Source organism: Rousettus aegyptiacus, unplaced genomic scaffold (assembly GCF_014176215.1).
Source record: "Rousettus aegyptiacus isolate mRouAeg1 unplaced genomic scaffold, mRouAeg1.p scaffold_m13_p_1, whole genome shotgun sequence".
In the NCBI taxonomy this organism is placed as follows: Eukaryota; Metazoa; Chordata; class Mammalia; order Chiroptera; family Pteropodidae; genus Rousettus; species Rousettus aegyptiacus.
Window position 1 is genome coordinate 125,155,462 of NW_023416284.1, and position 25,736 is coordinate 125,181,197.

The window sequence follows — 25,736 nt, forward strand, 5'->3', positions numbered from 1 at the left end:
TGTGTAAAGTTATTTTATTGATTTTTGATATTTTTTATGTATATAGGCATTTATGGATATAAATTTTCCTGTGAGCACTGCTTTTTCTGCATTCCCTAACTTTTGGTATGTTGTGTTTTGCTTACACTCCTCTCAAATTATTTTTTTACTTACTTTATGATTTTTTCTTTGATTATTGGTTGTGTAAGAGTGTGTTTTATTTTATTTCCCCATATTTGTGATTTTTTTAGTTTTCATTCTGTTACTATTTTCTAGTTCAATTCTATGTGGTCAAAGAAGAGACATTGTATAATTTCAATTTTAAAAAATGTATTGAATTTTGTTTTTGGCCTAGTATCTGTCTTTGAGAATTTTCCATGTGCACTAGAGAAGAATGTGTATTTTGTTGTTAGGCAGAAGTTTCTGTATATGTTTTAAGTCCTTTATTTTCTCATTCATCTGCCTAGTTTTTGTACCTATTATTGAGACTGAGGTACTGACATTTCAAAATTATAGAACTGTCTATCCATTCATCTCAATTTTGTTCATATATTTTGAAGCTCTTTGTTAGGTGAATCTATATTCATAATTATATTTTCATGATGGTTTTTCCTTTTAAACACACATAACATCCTTTTTCATCTTTTGCAACTATTTTTATCTTAAAATCTATTTTGTTTAATATTAATATAAATACTCCAGCTCTCTTTTGGTTGCTATTTGCATGGCATATATTTTGTAATCCTTTTGCTTTCAACATCTTTGTCTTTGGATCTAAAGCAAATCATTACAGACAGCATATAGATAGATTTTCCCCCCATTTTCCATTCTGTCAATCTATATCTTTTAATTGGAGAGTTTATTTCATTTACATTTAAAGTAATTAATGATAGAGAAGGATTTACTTTTGTTATTTTGTCATCTGTTTCCTATATGTATTTTCTGTTCCCCAATTCCTCAATTATGGCTTTCTTTTGTGTTTACTTGATTTCTTTTTTATAATGTATATTTCTCATTTTCCTATTTTTTATATTTTTTATTATTTTCTTAGTGGTTCCATCAGGGATTATAATTAATACCTTAAACTTGTAACAATCTAGTTTGAAGGGAACTAACAGTTTCAATAGTATAAAAAAAATTCTGCACCTATACATCTACATCTCTCCGCATTTATATTATTATTGGCACAGATTGTATCTTTATCTATTGTGCATCCATTAGTATAATAATATTGTATAATAATTTAGGATTATTGTTTTATGCATTTACTTTTTAAATGACATAGGAAATGAAAAAGAGTTGCAAATCAAAATGTCATAATACTTATTTTTAAATCTACCTATGTATTTACTTTTATCAGTAGTCTTTATTTCTTTGCATGACTTTGAGTTACTGCCTAGCGTCTTTTTACTTCAGTCTAAAGACTTCTTTTTACATTTCTAGTAAGGCTGGACTACTAGTAATTAACTCACTATTGTTTATCTAAAAATGTCTCAATTTCTTCATTCTTGAAAAAAAATTCTGCTGGATATAAAATTCTTGGTTGACAGTTTTTTTTTTCTTTAAATATGTGATATAACTATCTTATGTTCTCCATGGCCTATTCTAAGAATTTGCCTGTTAATCTTATTGAGGATCACTTGTATATTACAAGTTGTTTCTCTCTTGCAGCTTTCAGAATTCTCTCGGTATCTGTGCAGATATCTTTGAGTTTGTCTTACTGAAGTTCATTGATCTCCATGCGTGTGTTTTTTCATTAAAAGTGGGAGGTTTTTGACCATTTCTTCTTTAAATATTCTCTATGACACTTTCTCACTTCTCTTGGTATTCTCATCATTTGTATATGTCTGTATGTTCAATGGTGTCACGCAAGTCTCAGAGCTATTCACTTTCATTCTTTTTCCTTTCTGTTCTTCAAACTGAATAATTTCATTTGATCTATCACCGATTTTGCTGATTCTTTCTTTTTGCTGCTCATATCTTCTGTTGAACCCCTCAAATGAGTTTTTCTCCAATTATTGTACTTTTATACTTCATAATTTCTATTTGATTCCTTTTTATAATTTCTCTTTTTTATTTTCTTCATTTGCTGAGCTATTGCTTTCCTGTTTTCCTTGGTTATTTGCATATTTCTTCCATTAACCTCTTGAACATATTTAAGAGATTTGATTTAAAGTTTTTGTCTAGTAAATCTAATGTCTGTGCTCCCTCAAAAAAAAAAAAGCTTTTGTTTATCTCTTAATTTTTTCCTGTGTACGGGCCATACCTTTTTATTTCTTTGCATATTTCATAATTTTTTGTTGTTGAAAGTGGGCATTTTTAATATTGTGATGTGCAAAAAAAAGAAAGTAAAAGGGAAAAAATCACTTTCTAAGTCTTTTCAGATTGGTTCTGTGTTGAAGCAATCTTTCCATACCTCTCTAGACTATTTACAGTGTTGCTTTAACTTTCATTCCCTGCTTGCATTGAGCTTAAAGAGCTAGAGTTGAAAGCTCATGGACTTCTTAAGTCTTTTCTGAGTATCTGTCCCATCTTGAACGTGGATGTAGCTTTGTGGTCTCTTCTGTATAAGTGGTAATTTTCCAAAGCCCATAAGTTCCCCATAAACCTTGCTCCCCAGATTTTCCTCCTAGGCTTTTGAAATGTCTATTGTTAATCTCAGCCTTAGGCAACAGGAACTTGTTCATTTGGCTTTCATTGTTTTTGAGGACTTTGTGACTGCTCAGTCCTGCTAGGAATTCTGAGTTAGGCAAAACAAAGGGAAACTCCAAGCAACAGTCCTTCAAGGAAACCCCAGTTTGGTAAAAACAGATAAACGCAATTCCTTGGAAATGAGATACACTCTGCTCTCTCTGGTACCAGATAGCTACAGTAGGAACACAGGCTGTCATCCTCAAGATCACTGTCTCACCAGGGAAGGTGTCAATCTATATTAGCTAAAATGCCACAAAGATCTCTTATTTTGTTTCAGTGGCCCCTCTTCTGACTAAGCATCATCTTAGTTGTTGTAAACCTTTGACTAACTTCCTGCATTCCAATGGTGTTCCTGGGGAGGGATGGACTCCAGATTGTCCATACTCTAATACTTTCATTGTCTTCACTCCCATAAGTATTTTTTATACAGGAAAGAGAGTCTCTAAATGTCAGAGTAGATCCTTAGTCAATGAAAAAAGCCTTGAGTTAAGATCAAAACCTGAAAAATATGGATTTAAATTTTACATTTAAAAAGGTGTATATAATTGTTACATCTTTTTTATTTCTCCCGGGATCTAATTTTTTCTAATTTTCTAAATGTCAGTCTTTATTGCATGAGGCAAAATATTTTTTTTTTACTCTATTATCAGTTAATCCTCACAAGCATTAATTATATGAGATTGGTAGAAGAGAGAATTATGAACACTTTAAAAATGAATCATAAAATCTAAATCCTTAAGTGATATGCCAAGGATATATTTCAGAAAGCAGTAAAATGTAAAACAAATAAGTACTATCAATTTTGAGACTCTATTAAATCTCAGGCATTTTGTGTACATTAATTTATTTAATTCTCATCATAGCTTTGAAAGTTAAGTTGTAGGGTCAAGGGTCGGAATGAAGGGTGGCGGAGAAGGAATTTGCTTGCCTGACCCTAAAGTTCAAGTTTCATCCATGTACCATGGTGCTGCTCAGTGGGAGGGATATGGGAATTGGGAAGAGACAGAAACGAGGAATCCCAGATAAAGATTTGGTGTTTGTGAGCTGTGTAAATTTTAATGTATCACTTTGTTTTTAGGTCTTCTTCAATTAATTAATATAAGGAGTTCACAGTATGTGAGTTCTTAAGAATTTTTAAATGAGCTAACATTGATTCCTATGGTCTTTTTTCCTAATAAAAACGCAGCATCCACAAAAGCCACTGTTTGCCGTTATTTACTAAGGCTGCACATATGTCTATCTATGACCAAGAAATTACATTCCAAGTGATATGTGTATGTGTCCTACAAAAGACATGTCTGGGAATGTCAATATCAGCTTTTTTATTTTCATAATATTTACATGTAAAAACAAGAATTAATCTCACATAGTGAGCAAAGGCACAAACATACATTTCTATGACATACTGCATGATTTCATTTATATGAAGTTCAAGATTAGGCAAAATTAATCTATGGAGAAAGAAAGCAGAATAGTGTTTATCTTTAGTGCCATTGCAGTTGAGTATCCACTGCAAATGAACCTTAAAAATGCTCATGTGGTGTTGGAGATATTATATACCTTGATCTTGTTGGTAGTTATTTAGGTGCATACATATATAAAAACTCGCCAAGCAGTATGATTAAGATTTGAGCACCTTACTCTAGGTAATCTAAAATTTTTTGAAAAAAGAAACAATAAATGATTTCTTCCTTAAGTTATGATAGGAAAAATCTAATGTATTTTTAGATCTCTTCCTATAATCTGAGTGATTTATTCAAAAATATTTTTACATATTATTTTTGTATGGGTATTTATTACTAATTCATAAAATGCATGGACTATCAAAAGAATAAAATTTGTCACTTTTTGAACCAGTAATTGATTTATTTCTACCTCTTTTGCTATAATATATTAATTCAATTTATAACCACGATGTTATGCTAGTTTACATAAAAATAATTTTACTTCATACCACATATGTAAGAAGCAAGCTCGATTAAAATAACATGGAATTAAATTAATAGCTAAATGTTATTAACATTTTTAGGTTGAGAAGACCAATCAATATTTCATGAAAATACTAATTAATAGGATTTTCTTATCTGAAGCTTTTAGCTCACTTTCCTTTATTAATGAACACATATTCCTATGGCAACTCAGTATTTTTCTTGCCTGTGAATGGGTTCCGAATCTGTTATTAAAAAGACATGATATGAAAAGAAACTCAGTTATTTGGTCAGTCTACAGTCCTGTGTAATGTATTCTGCATTAAGTCATCTTTTGCCAATATTGGAAGCTTCTGTGTCAATAAGTCAGGCAGTATTTGGCATGAACGCTATAGCAAGAACCCAAGACATCATGTTAAAAGCAGGGAAATATAAAGCTCACTAATGTTCTGGATTATTTTACCAAGTATTTGCTACAGAATGAGTGGAAAATGAAATATCTTCTTTCTCGCTCACTTCTATTTCCTTATGGCAGCAAATTACCATAAATGAGTAACAGATATTACATTAAAATGATGTTCTGTCATCTAATAGGACTAGGGAAACTTGTGTTTAATAAATATAAAAATCTTACCAGTGTCTATAATTAGTTAATGTACACCATAAATCTCTAAGAGATTCATGATGTTTTCTAAGTTTATTTGACTATGAAAACTTTTATGAAATAAAATTTTTAGAAAAAAATAGAAAATATTTTAAAGGCTCATTCTGAGTTTATATGGAAAATGGTTCTTTACTATTTGCTTTTGGCATATTTCTTAGTTTGTTTCTATCACACATCAGTGTTATACACTAATTAAAAAAAACAAAAGATATAAGCTAAATTTAAAATTTAAAGATAATTGTAATTTTTAAGCAGCTTTAATGATGGAATTTCTCCCTCCCCCCCCAAAAAAAAATTATAATTGAAGTCCTAAAATGTATAAGAATAAAATGGACTTATCTTTTTTGATGTGAAGATTGAATCCACCATTCTACCTACCACTCTCCCAATACCCTACCATTCACCATTCTGAGATTCTTATGTGGAAACCTAGTTTTCAAGTACAAGGCTGAGGAAGCAGCCTCTTCCATCTGCATTTAAGGAGCTGACATATTGAGAGTGACCTGTAACCTTAAGGTTGCAAAGGAGGTTGATCATAGTGTTTAAGAGCCCTACCTCTAACTTCATTTCTCATTTTTTCATATCTTCCTAATATATTGTTTTATGTAAAGCACGATCTCATATAAAACAAAATGCAAAGCATATTGTTCTTTGGAGAAGAATTAATTATTTGTTTCAATATGTAATTTTACATTCTCTTAAAGCAATCAAATAAAAATGGTTTTTCTTAAAGATGACATAATGGAAATCTGTGTATGACTGCTTTAATTCTTGTGATTAATACTGATTATTTTCTATTTCTTGAAGTTAGTGTATTAGAGGAAGGGGGTACATTTAAATACAAAATGAAGATAATCTAGCCAATTAAATAGTTTTAATATTAATAATTAGAATACTCTAAAACATTATTAAAATATCTAAAAGAATGGCTGAAATTTCTAGATGTTTTCTCTACTCAGAAAGAACTGAAAATAATTTTGATTTAATCACCATGGCATTTAATAAGCTTGGTTGAATAGATTTTTATCCTCATTCTAAAGTGAGCTCCTTTTCTATACCCTTTCTGAAGTCTTGGCCTGTGCCATTCTAGGATAATAGAACTGAATCTATAGTACAATCAAGAAAAGCAAGGAAGACTCAATTAGCATAAGTACATATTAAAATCATGCCATGAAGGCTAGTCAGTATTAACAAGGAAGGCATGTGCTTGCTTTGTAAATATTTCATTCTGATGCCTGAAGAGTCTGAAATAGTTCCATACCTTCCCTACTCTCCTTATCAACTTTCAGTTCCAAGTAGAAATTATTGACTGAACATTAGGACTCCAGGGAAAAGAGAGGGGTTAAAAAGCCTGAAGCTACGGTGGGCAGAGGACAAGGGAAAGAGATAAGAAGGTATATATGAAATCATTGGCAACCAGGTGAGAAAAATGAGTAATTGGTCTCTATCATTACTCAGGACTGTCTTAATAGACTAGTAATAGATTGAATAATTCATTATCTATTCTTCACTATCATGTTTAGTTATTCTTTCTCTTAACCGTCACAATAACCACACCCAAGTAAAAGTGAGGCTTTCACTTCTAAGTGTATTATGTAGAATTGAATATTAGTGAACAAATATTTTTCAAGTGAAATATTAGGCAGTAAATGCATCTAAAATAGTTTAAACTATTTATTCCTAAGAAAATAAAATCTAACAGTATCTTGCCATATTTGGCAGAAAGTTTTTTGCTTTGGCAAAAGCGGAGATTGTTGCCCCTAAGAAATATCTCATTATTGTGACATTATATTTTCTCTTTTCCTCTGACAATTTGACTTTTTTATAACTTTGTTCTTTCACAGCATTTCTCTTGTTATTTGAGTTGTGCACTCTATTTCTCACCAGAAACAATCTCTTCATTACTTTGAATGTCATTTAGTCACCATCTCTCAGTATGTTAAATAACTAATTGTCTTGAGTTTTCCAAGCACTCAACTTCAATGAAATCACTGTGTATAGCATTGATACAAGTATATGATGTCTAAGGAAGAATACTGTGGTCTGAATGTTTACAGCCCCCTAAACTTCATTTGTTAAAATCCTAATACCCAATGTGATGATATTAGGAGGTAAAGCCTTTGGGAGGCACTTATGAGGATGGAGTCCTCATAAATAGGATTAGTGCTCTTGTAAAAGAGACCTCATAGAACTCCTCAGCCCCTTCTTCCATGTTACAATACAACAAGAAGGCTGCAACTCATCCAACCAAATGCTGGCACCTTGATCTTGGCCCTCCCCTTTTCAGAACTATGAGAAATAAATTTCTATCGTTTATAAGGTAAAAAATATAATAACAAGGCAAATTATCTTTAAATGCATAAATACAATGACATGATTATACTATACTATTTGGAACAATGAAACACATTTCCACTTAGTTAACTAAATCCCAATGCATATGAATGGAATTTATTTTCTAAGGGAAGATGAGGGAATTAAAATCTTTCTGTGAGTAACACAAGTGACTAGCAGTTCAAGTGTAGAAAAATAGTTAATATCCTAAAGAAATAAATATGAAATCTGGAACTAGAAAGATAAAATTCTACAAATTAAGATATAATGCTTAAAATTTAAATCTATAACTGTAATAAACTATCAAAATTTTACAGCTGATAAAATTTTCTGTCATTGTAAATGTCTCAATATAACAAGGTAGCAGGTATAAAGCTTAACAGTGTTCTGAACAAACAAGATAATTAATTGAATTGTGTTATTTTTCTATAATTGTAATGAAAAATAATTTGTAAGAAAAACAAGATCTATTAAAAGGCCCTAGGAAAAAGTTCTTCCAGAGTTCTAATTCATTATAAATGTATAATTTATGCATTTTAGAATTTACTAATGCAAGATAGTTTCATGAAATTTACCTCTAAGCTTGTTTTAGGTTGAGATCTTTTTATAGCATTAAAACATAGTCAGATGAAATGTGACATTATTATAACACACCAAATACTGAACCTGAGGTTATTTGAAAAAACAATCCCTATTTACAGCTTCCTTAAATCTAAAAACAATTCTCTCCCATACACAAAGACACACTCTTAGAAATACAAAAACAAAAACAAAAACAAAAAACCTTCATATTTGGGGTCTTAGTCTAGAACCATTACTCTAGAACTAGACTCTAGATGGATCTTTACTGCATTCTATGGAATTAACTATTGTCTTCATATTAAGTTGAACTGAAGAGAAGACTTTTCATCCATTCATTTACTCAAAAACATATATTGAGTATATATTAGGTACAAGATACTGAAGGAAATCCAAAGATAAATAAAGCAGCATTCTTGACTCCATAGTAAAGGAGCTGAGTCATGAGAATAATAATTCTAGTAAAGACAAGAAGACAAGAGCTATAGGAGCGATGCAAATACAGAGCTCTCTGAGTAGTAAAGGTTGTTTTTAGCTGGTGTTCAAAGAAGATTGCAGTGAAGAAGTTGAGGTTTGAGGAAGACATTAATGGAGATAGACATAGGGCATTTTAAGTGGAGGAAAGGTCTCAAGAAGAATCACATGGCCAGAAGATTTGAGAATGTTTGGGAAAGAACAAATAAAATTAAATAGCTCTTAGGATTGTTAACAGGGAATAGATTAGAGCTAAATTGTGGAAGTCACTATGAGGTAGCCTAGGGAGAATGAACTTTATTTATTTTTTTAGGTAATAGGGAATTACTAAAGGTTGGAGAAGAGGTGTGCTTTAGGAAGATGACTCTAATATCACACAGCTTCCCATTTCCTACCATTCTCCTCTTAGGGACTTCAGCCACAGTAGAGTCAAAACACTCTTCTAGCTTTACAGCTTTTGCTCTGGCCATTCCCTCAGCTTGGAACACTCTTTCCTCCTGTAGTCAGGCGGCTCATTCTTTTTACTTTTCTTTCTTTCTTTCTTTCTTTCTTTCTTTCTTTCTTTCTTTCTTTCTTTCTTTCTTTCTTTCTTCCTTCCTTCCTTCCTTCCTTCCTTCCTTCCTTCCTTCCTTCCTTCCTTCCTTCCTTTCTTCCGTCTGTTTGTTCATTTGTTCGTTCTTTCTTTTTCCTTCTTTCTTTCGTTCTCTCTCTCTCTCTCTCTCTCTCTCTCTCTCTCTCTCTCTCTCACTTTCTCAATGAGCTAATCTGGCAACTTTATTAAAATCGTAACACTCTTCCCTCTGGGACCCCTATCCTTGGAATCCCTATTGTCAATGGAAGAAATATCCAAACTTGTAGAGAATTTTTCTAAGGGTTTATTTGAGCCAAACTGACAACATATGCCAGAAAGCAAGGTTTCAAATGCTCCAGAGAATAACAGTTTTATAGTTTCTTTTATGCATTTGAAATTAAGGAGGGAACTTAAGGAAAGATTACATTGAGGTGGGGGAAAGTGACAAGGGGATCTGATTACAGTATAGTTAACAAGACTACGTGCTCTCTTGAGGGTGGTTGCAGTTTATTTCAAAAGTGTATTAACCTAGATGCAGAGAAACAATGAACAGGGCTTACTTAAGACTAAGATAAACCTTTTACTGAAGAAGTTACATGCCTGGTGCTTGACTAACCACTATTACCTGTCCAGTTAGGAATTTATGATCAGATCATCCTGGAGGTTGCCTTCCATAGAACTCTTTTTTTCCCACCCACACTACTGTAAAAGGTCCCATACATACATCATAAGCACACACAAAATAAATTTGTTGTGATGCCAATAGACATCCCTATCCCTGTCACTCAGGATCCAGCACTAGTGCTGGTATACTATGACCCATACCCTAAACATCTAGTCTTGTGACTAGCACTATTCAAGCTAGTAAGTATGTTTAAATAAAAAAGCTGAAAGTTCGTGGGCCATGTCACTGAAAACTTCAATATTGGTGCTACTTCAGAGTTGGAGCAAGTCGAGCAGAGCATGCAAGAGAAAAGACAAATTCATTAAATCTCCAAACCCTTTTTAAAAATAGTGTAAGTGCTGTTTTTTTACATAAAGAAGTATATCTTTCTTGTAGTGGCAAGCATACATTTTATTACTTTGTTTTCTAATCTGTGTCCCAGAAGTACTAGCTAATTAGCATGATTTTTCAAATGGCAACTGAGAAGCAGTCTGAAATATTAAATAATTCATATTACTCTAAAATTGTGTTATATATTTATACATGTATATATATGCACATAGATAATCTAAACAATATATCTGAAGTGTGATAATGATTATAAATAGGTATTAATTTAAGAATTTACAAAATTCAAAATAAAGTTATAGAAAGTAATATGATGAAATCAAAATATCTTATATTTTCTGCTTACCAACAATTTATCACATATATCTCCATTTTCATGTTTGAATAGAATATCTAAAATTCTTGGTTCAATTTAAATTTAAGTATGACTTTAAAAATTTCATTGACAAGTCTAGTTGCTCTTGTCTCAACAGAGCTCCTTTAAACTGAAGCTCATTAAAAAAACCTGTTGAAAAACTTCAATGACTTAGTAATGGTTGCCTAATTAGGCATTACTATCAATAGAACATAAATTATATAGCAATCTTGATTTTTACCAATACCACTAGTAATTTTATTGAAATGAAGGCGATAAAAATAAATTTTATGGAATAAATGTATAACAAATTATGAAAAACATATATATTTTAAAAATTACTCATCCGAACCTCAGTACCTCATAAACAAAATATCAAGAGATGCAATAAAAATTACATTCAGTAATTTTAAATGTTTTCATTAGTTATAATCATGCAAAAATTATTGCTTACTGCATTAAAAATTTTTTATTACAAACATTTTATCAAGGTAAGATAGAACATAATTCGTATATTAGTTTGTTGACTGTTCATGAATTTTTAAATATTTAGATATAAGTTATGTGAGCTTCCATTTGTACTTTTACACTGACCCTGCAGAAGAGAGAGACTGGATCAAAGAATTTCCGAAAGAAATGTATCTCTTCCCCAAGAATCTTGAGGGATATGGATATATGTGAGGTCTTGAGAGGGAATCACATAGGGCCAAATCCACAGTCAGTAAATCACCAGTCTCTGTGTTTCCTTTGAAAGAGAGGGAAAATCATAAGATTCCATTAGGACCTGAGCTTTAAAATAAGCAACTATCACCACCACAGATAAGCAAATCAAAGAATAAATATTTATTGGCTGATGGGAACTGATATTTACTGAATGCCTCAAGCACAATTCAGCTCTGAATCATTATGTGATAGGAACAATTCTAGGTGCATACATATGTTATCTAATTTAACGTTAAAGAAACACTGTGAGGTGAGAGTCATTATTTTCATTTAAGAAAAAAAAAGAGAGAAAACTCAGGCTTAAATATGGTAACTAATTTTCCAGGAGCACTGCCTGTTTATCTCATATAAGTTTTGTTATCCCTTGGTTCCAATTCTTTTCTGTCTGTTACACTGGCCCTGGGGGCTCATCTACATTCTCTCCTCCTGTATGTAAATGTCTCAATCCCAAAATATCTCTTTCCTCCAAGTCTGACTGTGTTAAAATGGTAAGATGTAATATCTCTGAAACTCTTTTTTTGTTGTTGTTACCCCAAGAGACAACTTTCTTTTTATGTTTTAATAGTTTAAATGTGAATAATAGAGAGGTAAAAAGGTGATAGCAAAAGAAATAAATATGGGCAGTCTACAAAATTTATGAGAATTTTTACTGTCTTATTGTCATAGTGCCTGGCTTATAGGTTTTGATTTCCTATAAGTCATATATGTTATGCTTCTGTCTTCAGTTTTGTTTTTGTTTTGTTTTTTTCCCTCAAGATGAGCTTCAAAATTCTTGCCTTCAGTCATTTATTTAGAAATGGGAAATATTCCTTGTGGAGGACCTTCTACTTAGTATGAAAATTCCATCAGAATGTGCAAGAACCAATTCTGCCTATATAATCGGTGTTTCCTTCGTCTCAGGTGGGCTGTTTGCATCTTGGTGAACTTCTGAACCAGGTGACTCCAAGTTCACTAGACTTCCACCTTTTCTAAGAATGAGACTTTGGACATTTCTTCACATTTACAAAACAAATTTGTGGCAGAGCTAAAGTGAAAGCTTAGTCTGTCAGACCTCACAGCCATTCCTTTCTTCCACAAACCCTAGGCTCTACTATGTTGATACTCTCAAGCTCCTCAGGCAGCATTAGGGTCTGTGGCGCAGGCAATTGGCTCTGCTACTGATAGAATTGCCTGGGTCCACTTCAGTCTTGGGCCTATGGCAGGATACATTGTAGAAGAGGTTTCAGAGGTGCTCCCATCATTCTGAGAATATTGAATGATAGTCACCTACAAATGCATTAAGGTCCATATGTAGAAATCCACATTATAAGCACACAGAAAACATAAAAGACCTGATTGAAAGGCAATAATATGGGAATAACATGTTTTTGAGTACCCTATACTTCCAGCATATATCTGAGTGCTGTTTCATGGTGAAAATAAAGGCTAGTGAGCTCTATCCGTGCTAAGGTTGCAAGGACAATTCATTACTGATATATAGGGAAGAGTCAACTCACAAACCTATAATATTGTCTTCCCACCTTCCACTTGGGTTTTTGTAAATATTCAAGTAGCATTTCCTGAGAGTCTGTTCTAATTTTTGAGGTTTTGCTAAAAGTATGACTTGAAGGTTAACTTGAAAAAATCTAATGTTTCAAAATGTATTAGGAAAACTTGAGGAATACTTCAAATTGTTAGTTTTTCTTCCTTCTGAGGTTAGGTCATAAAGTATTTCTGTGTGTGCAGTCATTGTCAATAATAAAGCAAGACTATAATATAGTAAAAACAACAAAACACAGACTTAGAGAGGACTGAGTTCTAAGGACTGACTTCAGAGGACTGAGCCCTATTTTCATTGTGTGACATTGTATAATTTATACTCCAATGAGTCTCAATTTCTTTATCTATAAAATGAAAATCATTATGAATAACTCTTAGGAATTTTGTAAAATAACATGTCAAAGTGCTTAGTACAGAGCACCTAGTAAACATCATCCAGTAAATATTAGTAAAATATGAATCTGATTATATTCTGTAGATAAATTAAAATATTTATAAAGAATCTACAATGAGCTAGGCACTAGAGTTAAAACATGGAAAGCTCCTATTATCTTGAAGCTCATCACAGTTTAGGGTGGAGAGAAGACCTGTAAACCATTAATTAAAAAATAATGTGTATTTAGGTGATATTACAAATGTCTTCATCCCGGGTCTATCTTTAGTCAAAGGTCCAAGCTCTCTTCCTCTTGAGTTCTTTGATAGAAATACATACCACAAACAAAGTCAATTAGAAAAATATATTTTGCTAATTGTACCACACGAGGGAGTTTGATTGAATTTCATGGAGCATTACTTTTATCGGAAAAGACAAGTCTAGATGGCCTCTTTTCATTGAACAAAGCCCATCTCATACATAAATCTTGGAATTTTTCTTGTGTTTATGGAAACAATCTTATATACAGTAACAAGAAGCCAGAGAGGGTTTCCCCCATGCTTGAAGCAGTTCTAGCTGAGATCACAAACCCAAAGGTCAAGATGCAGGAGCTTTGAGCAGAAGGGCAGACAAGCCAGAGTGAGCAGCAAATAAATACCTCACTAATGAAAACTTCTGTGAGGAAATCAGTCATGTTCCTAAACATTTGAAATCCTCGATATTACTGAAACATTGTACTCTACCTAAACGTTCATCTGAAACATAAAGTCATTTATTTTGTTTGAGAAAGATGATGCCTGCCTTCTTTATAAGAGGGGCAGTATTGAACTAATAATCAGTTGAAAGTAAAGAAAGCCCTGATGCTAAAAAACCAAACAAACAAACAAACAAAAAAACCAAAAAACTTGATCCCCATCATCTATGAAGCAACCACCAGCCATCACCCAGAGGGCATTCAAAGAACACATTATTTTAAAATTGCATTCTTCACTCATAAGTTGTCAGCATCCAGGGTGTTTGGCTTGGCTTTACTGACCAGGGCCCTTGGAGGCAGGCCACTTTGAGAACAAGAAAGACAAGTTCTATGAGGCTGGTCTTCACAGTCCTAATCTGTCCATCTATTACCCCTTGCAGAAACCTTGGTTTTGAGTCTGGCTTTCACACCCTCTGATGATGTTCCCTCTCAATCACTCCTGGCATTGAAATCATCTTGGTTAATAATTCCTTCCAACCGGTTCCTAATAGATATCATCTCTTAGATATCTACTCTAGTCTCCTCACTATTAACTGGCCGGCAGAGTATCTTGAACCTATAACAGATACCCTGCTTAGAAAGCCCTCAGTTCCCCTCTTCTGAATTTGGGATGCCAAAGCATTCAGTTCATTCTAGGAGTGACTCTTTGTGGGGTGGAAGCCTCTGGAATGTGACTGCAGAGACTGTAGAAAATCTTGTCTATTATTTGTTAGAACCTTCAATTCTATCTTGTCCCACTTACTTTTAGGATTATATATGTGTGTGTATAAATTACATATGTTTATGTATTTTTACATATAATATATAATAATATATATGTACGCACACAATTCTAAACAAATTTCAGCATAAAACAAGGCTATTGAGGGTGAATACAAAAAACATGAAAGGCAATTTTACTGGTAACATCTCTTAGGTGCCAATCTGTGATGATCCTCAGTCCAACTGAATATATAGAATGTGTAGAGGTGATGATTACAAAGATTTTATTTTACTGGAGTGGTTTGAAATATTTGTGCAGTTAAAGCATGTGTCACTGAAGGGCCTCAGGCTCTAGTAAATGCACAAATACTGAGAGGCTATTATGTGTAAGATAATCTTTAATATCTTGTGAAGTAATAAACAGAGCACATGAGGTTCATTTCATGACCTACTTCTAATTTCAATGTGGTGATATATATATATATATCCACACATACATATATATGTATATATGTATATATCCTTTACAATATGAATGTGTCAGTATATTTATTTATAATCACTTAAGATTGTTAAATTTAACAGTGCATTTTGCTTTAATTAAAATATGTAAATCAAGAACACCAGCTGATATTATTAATTCCATTTGCAATGCCACTAAAACTTAATTTATTTGCTCATCAGCCTAGGACACTATATCCCTAAACCTAAGCAGCCATTTTTTTTTTCCATTAATTAAGTTCTTTATAAATAGGAAATTGCTCTGGGCTTAAGTTAGTGAAACAAGTCACTTAGAGAAAACATCCAAAGGAGTAAAAGACTGATGAAAGGCCAACATAATTATATTTGAAGGGTTTTTTTGTAAGTATAATGCCTGTATTTAATGATATAAACTTCCATTTAGAATTAAACATTAAATATAGACATATGAATGGTGACATGTGTTATTCATCTAAGCCTTGAAAATGACCTTTCTCTTGAAAAAGCAGAGTCAAGTGACTATTTCCATTTCCACGTTTGTTTTTGCTTATTTTGCCACAGAATATTAAAAGTTGACAGTATTCTTTATTGGGGAACTCTATAATCTAGTAACTTAAACTATATTCAATGCAACAGTGCTTTCAGCACCCAGTGAAATCAAATGGGGCATCCATGGTCAATATGAGAAATGTCCTATTTGATAATCTTAGGAAAATACATTTAGAACTCTCTAATTTATAGATATTTTAAAAAATTATTAGCTCTGATGAGGCAATGAAAGGAGAAAATGTATCATATGCAAAACTTAAAAGCATATTATAAATATAAAAATAACTAAAAAATTATGAGCTACTCTCTAAAAATTATACCTGTCTATGATTAAAGTATTTTCCTTCTATAATAATCAATAGGAGAATAAGTGTATCATATATATTAATGACACTATGGTTTTCTTATTAATCAGAAATAGTCCTTTATGACAAATAGTATATAGTTATAACTACTAACAGAAGGAAGGCATAAATAGGACTCAGATGAAAAAGAAAGGAAGGCAAAACGCTAAAATCTTGACTATTGTGAACATTCTACAGCATATTTTCTCTTGCTTATTCTTGCTTCCTTTACACAAATATTTTTAAATTATATTTCTATACATGTAGAAGTTTACCACAACTGATCTTGTTTATTAGTACCTAGGAGTTGTTTATTTCTAGTCATCATTATAATATAAATGTTCATTAAGTTAGCTTTGTGAAATTTACTTCTGCATTTTTTTAATGTTGATGAGCTTGCTCTTTATGTCATTTAATATGTCCCATCTGAAGTCACACATTTGAAATTTTAGTACTTGAATAATGTTTCTTGAAAATTAGGAAGCTCAATTTTGGGGATAATGTTTCTCTTTTTGCCTTACATTCAAGGAAGTTGAGTTAATGTGAAATTCAGTCACAGAAACTATATTAAGCCTAAGCTTAGCATATTTTATTCTTTTTCTTATTCTGATGTTTTCCTCCACATTCCTTTTTTAATTAAAGGTATTCCTTCCATTGAAATCTCATTCCAAAATATTTTTTAAAAATAAAACGGTATGAATAAACTAAACAAGAATAGATTTTTTAATGGAAAATAAACTAGAGTTTAGCAAGAGTGTACAATGGTCACATTCAAATTTAATTTAATGGTACAAAGAAGGGAGGATAAAAAAAGAAAAAAGGAAAAACAAAATGTACAAGCTACTTTCCAAATGACCACTAAAAGTACAAAAACTATAATTTATAGTGGTTGATGAAATGTCCTTTTAGGCCTTAGTTCTTTGGGGGGTGGGGGGACATTTGAACATTAAGACCAGTCAAATTCTCTGAAATGTCACTTACCATGAGGACTTTATTTTAATACCACATGTCACATGGGCTATGAAAATGTTTGGTTTTATGTCCTGCTTTCTCATGTGTTGTTCAAAATCAAAATCATATTGGGAGAAGATGAAATCTCCAAGTTATCTGGTTAAAAATTTGGAGAGTGAAGCATTTCACAATGCAAAATCTAACAGCAGATATTAGCATCAAAAAAAGGACCAAGTGTCAAAAATGTTATCTCTTTCTCAGAGACAGAATAATAGGGCTACTGTGTGCCAAGCTAAATCACTTCAGTAACTCCCCACGTGGCCGTGTTGCCTTGGAGCATGATTTTCTAGCTTTCCCAGAGATTTTTTGACTCTTCAATAGCCTTCTAACAAGTTCTCCTTCTGCTAAAATTCATGAGTTAAATTTCTGAAGCTAAAGATCCTTTCTTATACCAAGTTCATCAAAATTCTTTTCAAAATTATTTAAAACCCAGATAAAATTGCATCATCTCTATAAATCTTTATTTTATACTTCTAAGCAGAAAGAATGTCTTCATTTTATAAAAATCTTATAATGTTTAATATGCATATTTCCTTATGAAACTCCTACATATTTTTCTGCCCAATGAATGTTTGTTTATAAGTTTTATCTTTAGAACTACAGTATAGGCTCCTTGAAGGCAGAAATTGACATTCAACGTATAACCCTGACTCACAAACCCTGATATAGTATCTTTCCAATGGCAAATGTTTGTGACCGACTGAAGTGATTGAAAGAACAACCCAACACAAAATAAAAGGTTTTATGAAACAGTTTTGACTAGGCTTATTACAAGGATAAAATTAGATTATCCACTTAAGTCAAATGCTTCACACATAGTAAGCACCAAATGATACTATTTTAATTGAGAGTTTCATGTATATGCATATATAAAAATAACAGTTGACTTCAACAGTTGACCTACATAGAAATTTGCATGAAGAGGATTTGCATTCATCCTGTGTGGAGGAAACACATCTTAAGTTCTCCAATGCAGAACAAATGGGGAGTGACTATCCTCCTGAGAAACTACAGAGGCACAGAAGGTCCCTTTAGAGCAGCGGTGACTTTACAACAGCAGTTCCCAATCTTTTTGGTACCACAGACTGGTGCTCCTATGGGACTCTAATGCCTGACGATCTGAGGTGGAGCTGAGGCGGTGATGCTAGCGCTGGAGAGCGGCTGCAAATACATCGAGCTTCTCTCTCTTGCTCGCCACTCACCTCCTGATGTGTGGCCGGATTCCTAATAGGCCTTGGACTAATACCAGTTCACAGCCTGGGAGTTGGGGACCCCTACTCTAGAGAGATGAGGGAAAAAATGAAGTTGATTGCGGTGCTTGCTATAATGCCAAGAGGCATTAGAATGTGGTATTTAACAGCATGACTTTTGGCACAAGACTATTCACGATTTGAATTCCAACTTCATCACTTTACAGATATGTAATCTTGGGCAAGGTATTTAACTGTTCTATGCCTCAGTTACCTCCTCTGGAAAATGAACACAATAATGGCACCTATATATGGACCAAATATTTTAATATATGTAAAATACATATAATCATAACGAGTAGTTCCAAGGAAAGTAAATATTTGATAACTACTCACACTTCGTTTAGTGCTATTCTTTATCTGATTTCCATTCTATCACCTTCATCACTTGTGACTCCAACAACACATCTCCCAGGATATCCCTTCATTCCATGATTCTGCTCTGGGAAAGCTGCTATAGCCTCAGGAGTTTATAGTTTCACTACACAAGTCAGTTCTATAGATTTTGCTGAGCTCAGCTGGGACCCTAATGGCTCTTGTTTTCATGAAAAGGAAACCCCAGTTTCCAAGTATTAATATCAAACTTCATTTTTTAAATGTAACTGTTTCATTAGTATGTAAGCTGGTGTGTTGTGTGATGGGGAGGTTACAGATAGGTGTGTGTGTAACTATAGACAGCAAGTGGTATAGTTGAAAGATAAATGCATTTCTCTCCAAAAATGAACTGGAATTTAGGCAAAAGGAAAACAAGATCTTACAAAACAATCTTCAAAATGCTATAAAATGTATCACAAACACCATTTCTTTCACTAAATAACTTTTTAAATAATTTGAATTTCATAAAAAATTATTGAAGTTGTTTGTGAGAAGTGAGTTAGGCTAATTTTACTCTAGGTACAAATCATTTAAGAGCATTCTTTCCAAAGAGAAAATAATTCTCTTTTCTTTTTTCCAAAAGACAGTGAAAAAAAGCTGTCAATTCTACCACACTCTATAATCTGTTAAAATTAAAGTCATTACTGACTTTTCAACACATTTATGGACATAAAATTCATTTTCATTTTATGCAAAATCATTTGAACACCTTGGATTGCAGTTACTATCATGATAGGACATCCAGTGAAGAGTAAGATAAAAGAACAAACACTAATCTTATCAATTTAGACTTTTTGTGCTTCTCCTTATTTTCTATCAACCCTCTCAGTTAAAGATATTCAATGACTTCCAAACAAGTTTATTCCAATTCTAATCTTAAATCTTGGTGCTCTGACAATGTTGCAATCTGGTAGCATTTATGGGATTATTTGAGATGTGATGTATATAATATTCACCACAAACAGAAAATAAACATATTTTGTTGGCACCATAAGCGTTAAGTTACAATGCAACCATGATATGGGATTGTATTTATTTCAGTTAAAAAAAAATGAAGTTGGACTTCAAAACATTATAGTGTAAATTTTATATTTATGAGCCTTTTTTAAGTCAATTTTAATGTATTGAAATGGGAAATTATTCATTTCTTTTGGTAAAAAAATACTGCAAGGAGATTCATTCCACTGTTAAATTTTTATTAACATTTTCATTATAGTATTTTATTATTTCTGTAACTTTTAAGTAATTTTTCCTCAATAACATGAAATATCAAGCAAAAAAATTATTTCTGTATAACCATAACTGAGAAAATAGTTTTAGAATTTTTACCTAAGTATTTATAATCATTATTAAAATTATTACTCTCAGCTTGAAAGTGTCCAACATCAACTTTAAACAAGAAGCATTTGTTTCATGTACATTTGTACATTGTAAAATGAAATATATACCCTCTAAACCAAGTATCTAGTGTTTTTAAGAATTTTGTATATGCTGTTTTACTTAATCATCATAAAAATCCTGAGAGTAGGAATTATACCCATTTTATAAAGAGAAAGAGAAGGAAAAAGTTGAGACTATTAACGACTCAATATCACCAAGCAGTTGACAGAGAGAGCTAGGTACACACATTAAGCTGCCTAAATATGACTCCAAAATGTGTATATTTTGCTTTAAGTTTCATTTTTAACTTTTCATTTACTTAGCACTCTGATATATTCCCATATGTGAATTGCCCTTGATCTATCTCAGCACAGTATAAGAAAGACTTATCAAGATAAGACTAGTAGTACCAACCACATGAAAGATTCCTAGTAGAAAACTTCCATCAATTCTAATATAAAAGCAGATACTTTCTTGAGGAGAATATTATTATTATTATTATATTATAATTCTGTAAATGAATTAGATGGCCAATAGTCAATGGACTTATCTACTCACAGATTTTTTTCCTCTTTGCCCTATTCCTGATCTCATTATACCTGAAGTGCCCTTCATTCTACCTATTTGAATTATAAATATGAAGGAAAATGAGTTTAAGATAATAAAAACTGGTGAGAAGCACACAAAGTCACTATTAACAATATAGTACTGATTTATATTTAGCACTGAAAATATAATGTTTTGGACTACTAAATTTAATATTCCAAAATAGTTTATAATTGGTTAATGATGATTAAGACTATATTTTGCTTTAACTCTGTAATCACAGCATCAACAATTGAAATAAAGCTATCCCAAGGTAATAATTTAAGATAAATCATTAACAATCAAATAGGTAAGCAAAAGAGAGCATATCAATACACCCTTATTAATTCTACACACACAAAATGAACAAACAAAAAAGTTATGATGATAATTATACATACTGTAATTTTGAATTTGGGAATTTTTAGATTACCATCTTGGGTTTTGAATTACCTGGATTGAGGGAGGAGGGGAGAAAGGAAGGCAAAAACTGTTCTGGTGCTTTCTTCTGAATTTCAAAATCAAGTGGAAAAGAAACAGAGAGAGCACGAAATCAGTACTCCTTTGGGACACTCCAAGGAAGAAGCACACACCTGCTCAGCTGAGTCTGTCTTCTGTCTACCTCTGACAAAGTAGGCTGAATTCATACAACTTGAAAAATTGTTGATGTTGGCTGTTACAGTTAATCCAAAAAGTTTTTATTAAGAACATTGTACTCTTCTTGTTCACAAAACTACCCAGAAGTGCCGGAAGTTTTCACAGATCGGCAGAAGACTTTGAATGCCAGATTTCATCATGAGGTTTATTTAGGTAGCAGTTTTAAGTAAAAGATATTTTGGAATTGATAATGTTAGTGAAATAACATGGATTAAGGAAATAATAGCCTCTCTTAAGAGAACTTGAAGCCATGATGACCTTCCTACATGCCTTCCTTCTTTCACATTTTCGGCACTCAAGATTTTAGAATATAAAAAAGGAATACAAGCATTAAAAAAATACCCTGTAATATAGTATAAAAAAGATGACTTTGAGCTATTTGGGAGGACACAGGAAGATGTCTAAATGAAGCTTGTGCTACCAAAAACAACTCTACAGAGGGGATGCTGTCTGAACTAATCATGAAGGGCGAGCAACCCTTAGCCACAAAGGAAAGGGCCACAAAGCTTGTGCCACAGAGGAGGTAGTGTGGTAAAGTCCCATCGGTGAGAAAGTGCAAAAGCATGGTTGAGACTCAGCACCAGAAGAGGACTTGTTAGAGATAAATTTAGAGAGGTGAGCCATTTAGGTTGCTTAAAGTCATTAAAATTTAATTTGGGTAACTAGATTTCAAGCAGAAGATTTTAAGCAGAAGAGGATTTTGCATTAGGAATATAATTTTGGCAAATAGGTGGAGGTTGGATTGAAGGTAGAAACATTGAAAACCAGGTATGAATGGTAGAGAGAAATGAAATGTGTCTAGACCAGTGTTGTACAATGAAGACACATAAATATTCCACATTAGAAAAAAAAGTAAAATGAAAAGGTGAAACTAAATTTAATAATATATTTTATTTAAAATAGTATCATTCCAATACATACAAAATATTGAATATTGAATTATTTTGCATTTTTCGCACACATCAAAAAATGGTGTGTATTTACATTTAGAACACATCTTAATTCTTACATTAACTATCTTCAGAAATACTTGATTTTGATTAACATCTATCTTGATCTTTCTAGAACGTCATCTTGATTCAAATTTCATGAAATTTACAATTGAAAAGTAAATTTGCAAACCCGAGCTATTCCAAATATACTTTAAAATTTTCCAATAACAACTATGTATTAGTTTATATTTGAATTTAAAACAAATAAAATTTAAATTTTACTTCCTCATACACAATAGCCATATTTTAAGAGTTCAATAGCCACATGTAGCTAATGGCTATGGAATTGGATAGCATGAGGAAATTAGAAGGTAAATATGATAGCTCTTATTGATATTATTGGAACCGGGGTAAGAAAGAGGAAATTGTAAAACATGACTTTCAACTTTTCACAATGGAAAAAAAGACAGTTGATTATTCTATTTACTGAGATAAGGAATGGAGTAAGAGATATTCAAATGCATTTTGTTTTCTTTTGCTTTCATTAAATTGAATACTGTCTAAGTTAATCTTGTTTTCCTAGAAGAACCCCTAGACCACATGCTTTCAACAGCAGTATTTGTGAGTGCACACACATATGCATGTGCCTGTGTGTATGTGTGTGTGTGGTGTCTATGTTCAGAGAGCAGGAATTCTCAAGAAGTAGGTCACATTCTACCCCCATTTCCTACCACACACAAGTTTCCAATCTCAGAGGTTGATACCACAATGGAAAAAAAGAGACATACAGAATTATCCAAAGCAAACAAAAAGACATTCACTCCTGTCATCCTGGTAAATACGGAAAAAGAATTATTTAGTGCGAATAGATCATTAAATAAACTTCAGAGAAGGATTTGCATTTCTGCTTCAAAAAGCCTTCCTTTAGGTTTTGATAATAAAGATTTTATTTTTCTTCCAAAGGCAAACATCTTAAGAATTTCTTTTCTACTTAGAATTTTGAAAGATATCAAAATCATTTACATATAGGAAAATATTTGAAATAGTAAAAAAACTTTTGTATATATATATATGTGTGTGTGTAATTTTTTATACCAAACATTTGTATGCAAGAAGCAGTAAAGTTTTCTTTTTAATATAATGGAATTAAGATTAAGGATGTTTTCTTTTCTTTAACATAGAATCATATATTTTACTAATATAGTTTTAAAAATATCAAAAAATACTGATGCCATTTAAAATTTTATTATCCTCAGAAATCTTCAAAAGAAAAATATATAAAACAATTTTTAAATCATGTTTATGTACCTTATAACCATTTAAAACAGAAAAAAATGGAAAAGTTGGATTTTAAAATTATTAACAATAGGCTTAATTTTTATTCTAAATAAAATTTTTAAATAAATTATTAATCACATGGTTTACTACCACTGAAAAAATTAAACCAGTGACTGGTAAGAGTATGGTCCACAAAAAGTAGAATAGTCAAAAGAATGCTGTGAAATATAGGGTTAATTTTGGTCACTATGTCGTATTTATTATGTGTCAGATATTTTCCTTAGTACTTCAGATATATTAATTCATTTCATCCTTATGACAATTCTATATACAGGTTCCTGCATCATCATCATCATCATCATCATCATCATCATCACCATCATTTCTACTTTAGAGATGAGAAAAATGAATCAAGAGAGGTAAGCTCACAGCTGGTGCAAGTCAGAGCCCAGGTTCAAATCCAGACACTCTGGGGCTTGGGTCTGATGCCCTAAACCATCATGCTGTCTACATCCCCTTTCACTCGGTTGCTTGATTTTGAAACCATTTGATGAATTTACTCATAAGGTAGTAACTTAGGTTTGAATGGTCATACTCAAAGTGTGTTTGTTAGTGACTAGTATGCCACAAGACTTCTCTACACATAGAATTCCATAGTTTTTCCTGATCCTGCCATGTTTAACTTTTTAACCACGAATTTTGTGAAAAAAAGTGGGCTTACTTATCAAACTTACAGACCCCCAAATATGAAGGTGATAGCTAATAGGCAAGAGAACAAAATTAAGACTCAAAATGGCCTTTAAAGAACCAAAATCTTGCCTTTTTAATGATATCAACATTCAATTCCTGCTTGGAGATCTGAAGTGACAACAGCAGCAAAAAACAAAGAATGCACAAAACAAATTGAAGAAGACTGTCTCGACAGCAATTGACTTGAAAAAGAGATTGAAGTGTGTTAGTTGATTGTAGATCTAGCAACCAAACCAAAGATAATGTCACCTAATGACAACCACCATACCAAACCCTTTTCCAACATGCCAATTACACATTTCTATGTTGCATTAAAAGAAAACAAAATTTCTCAAATCAGCTGAGATTTTCTCTATCACTATATTTAGCACTAGTCAGACTACATCTAGAATATTGAATCCAGTTCTAGATATGATATGGGACAAAGTAGAGTGAATTCAGAATAATTTAACTGGTTAGTTTGGAATCTTGTCTAAGAATCATGCCATAAAAGAATGGTTGAAAACTAAATAAGGGAAAAATTGAGAACAGAATAGAATTTTTAAGTATTGAGAGGTGGGGGAGGTGCATCATATGCAAGGAGGAATAGACTTATTTCCTCTAATATTTCAGAAAGAAAATATAAGACCAATGGGTAGGAGATGCAGGTAGACAGATAACACTTTAGTTCAATATTAATGCTTGTCTTATGAAGAAATGAGCTCTCCATCCCTGAAAATAACTAAGAAGAGGATAAATGAATGTCAGTCTATTTTTGTGGAGCTCTCTGACTTGATTAAGTTTCGATTAAGGGATCAGAGTGTCTCCTTCCAATTTTAAGATTCTACTAATTAATCTCTTTTCACATCACTTCTTTATTTTATTGTGTACCTGAATTTTTATTAAATGTTACTTTACTTAATTAAGTAAACTAAATATTTTTGTTAATTTAGTACTTGTTAATAATAACAGCATCAAATGCAAATATATTATTAGAAAAAAATAAGTAAAATAATCAATGTTCAAGTAAACTTGATCTACAATTAAATTCCTATGGCAATCTCCAAATTTATCACAACATGGTAGAACCTTTTAAGACACAAATTTAGTGAACGGGTACACAGAAAACATAATTAATGGTATTTTAGTGTAACGTTGTACCTCTGAGTTTAGCATACCTTTGTATTTCTGAGAGCTTGTCACTAACCAGAAAATCTATTTAATTAAAACAGTTGACTACTGGATGCTCATTTAAATTTTTTGTTTGAAAATAGACATTGTAAGAATATTTTTCTCCTGATGTAGTAGAATTATAGCTTCAAATAGAAGAGTAAGGCTGTAGAATAACACCATTTTTTTAAGTCTACTTTTGAATAGTCATTGGCATCTCATCTTTTAAAAATTCTTGTTTAATTTTAGTTTTAAAATTTTTGCTGGATTAAAACTGCCATTTGATTTTTGCTAAAGGGACTAAAGATTTTGAAA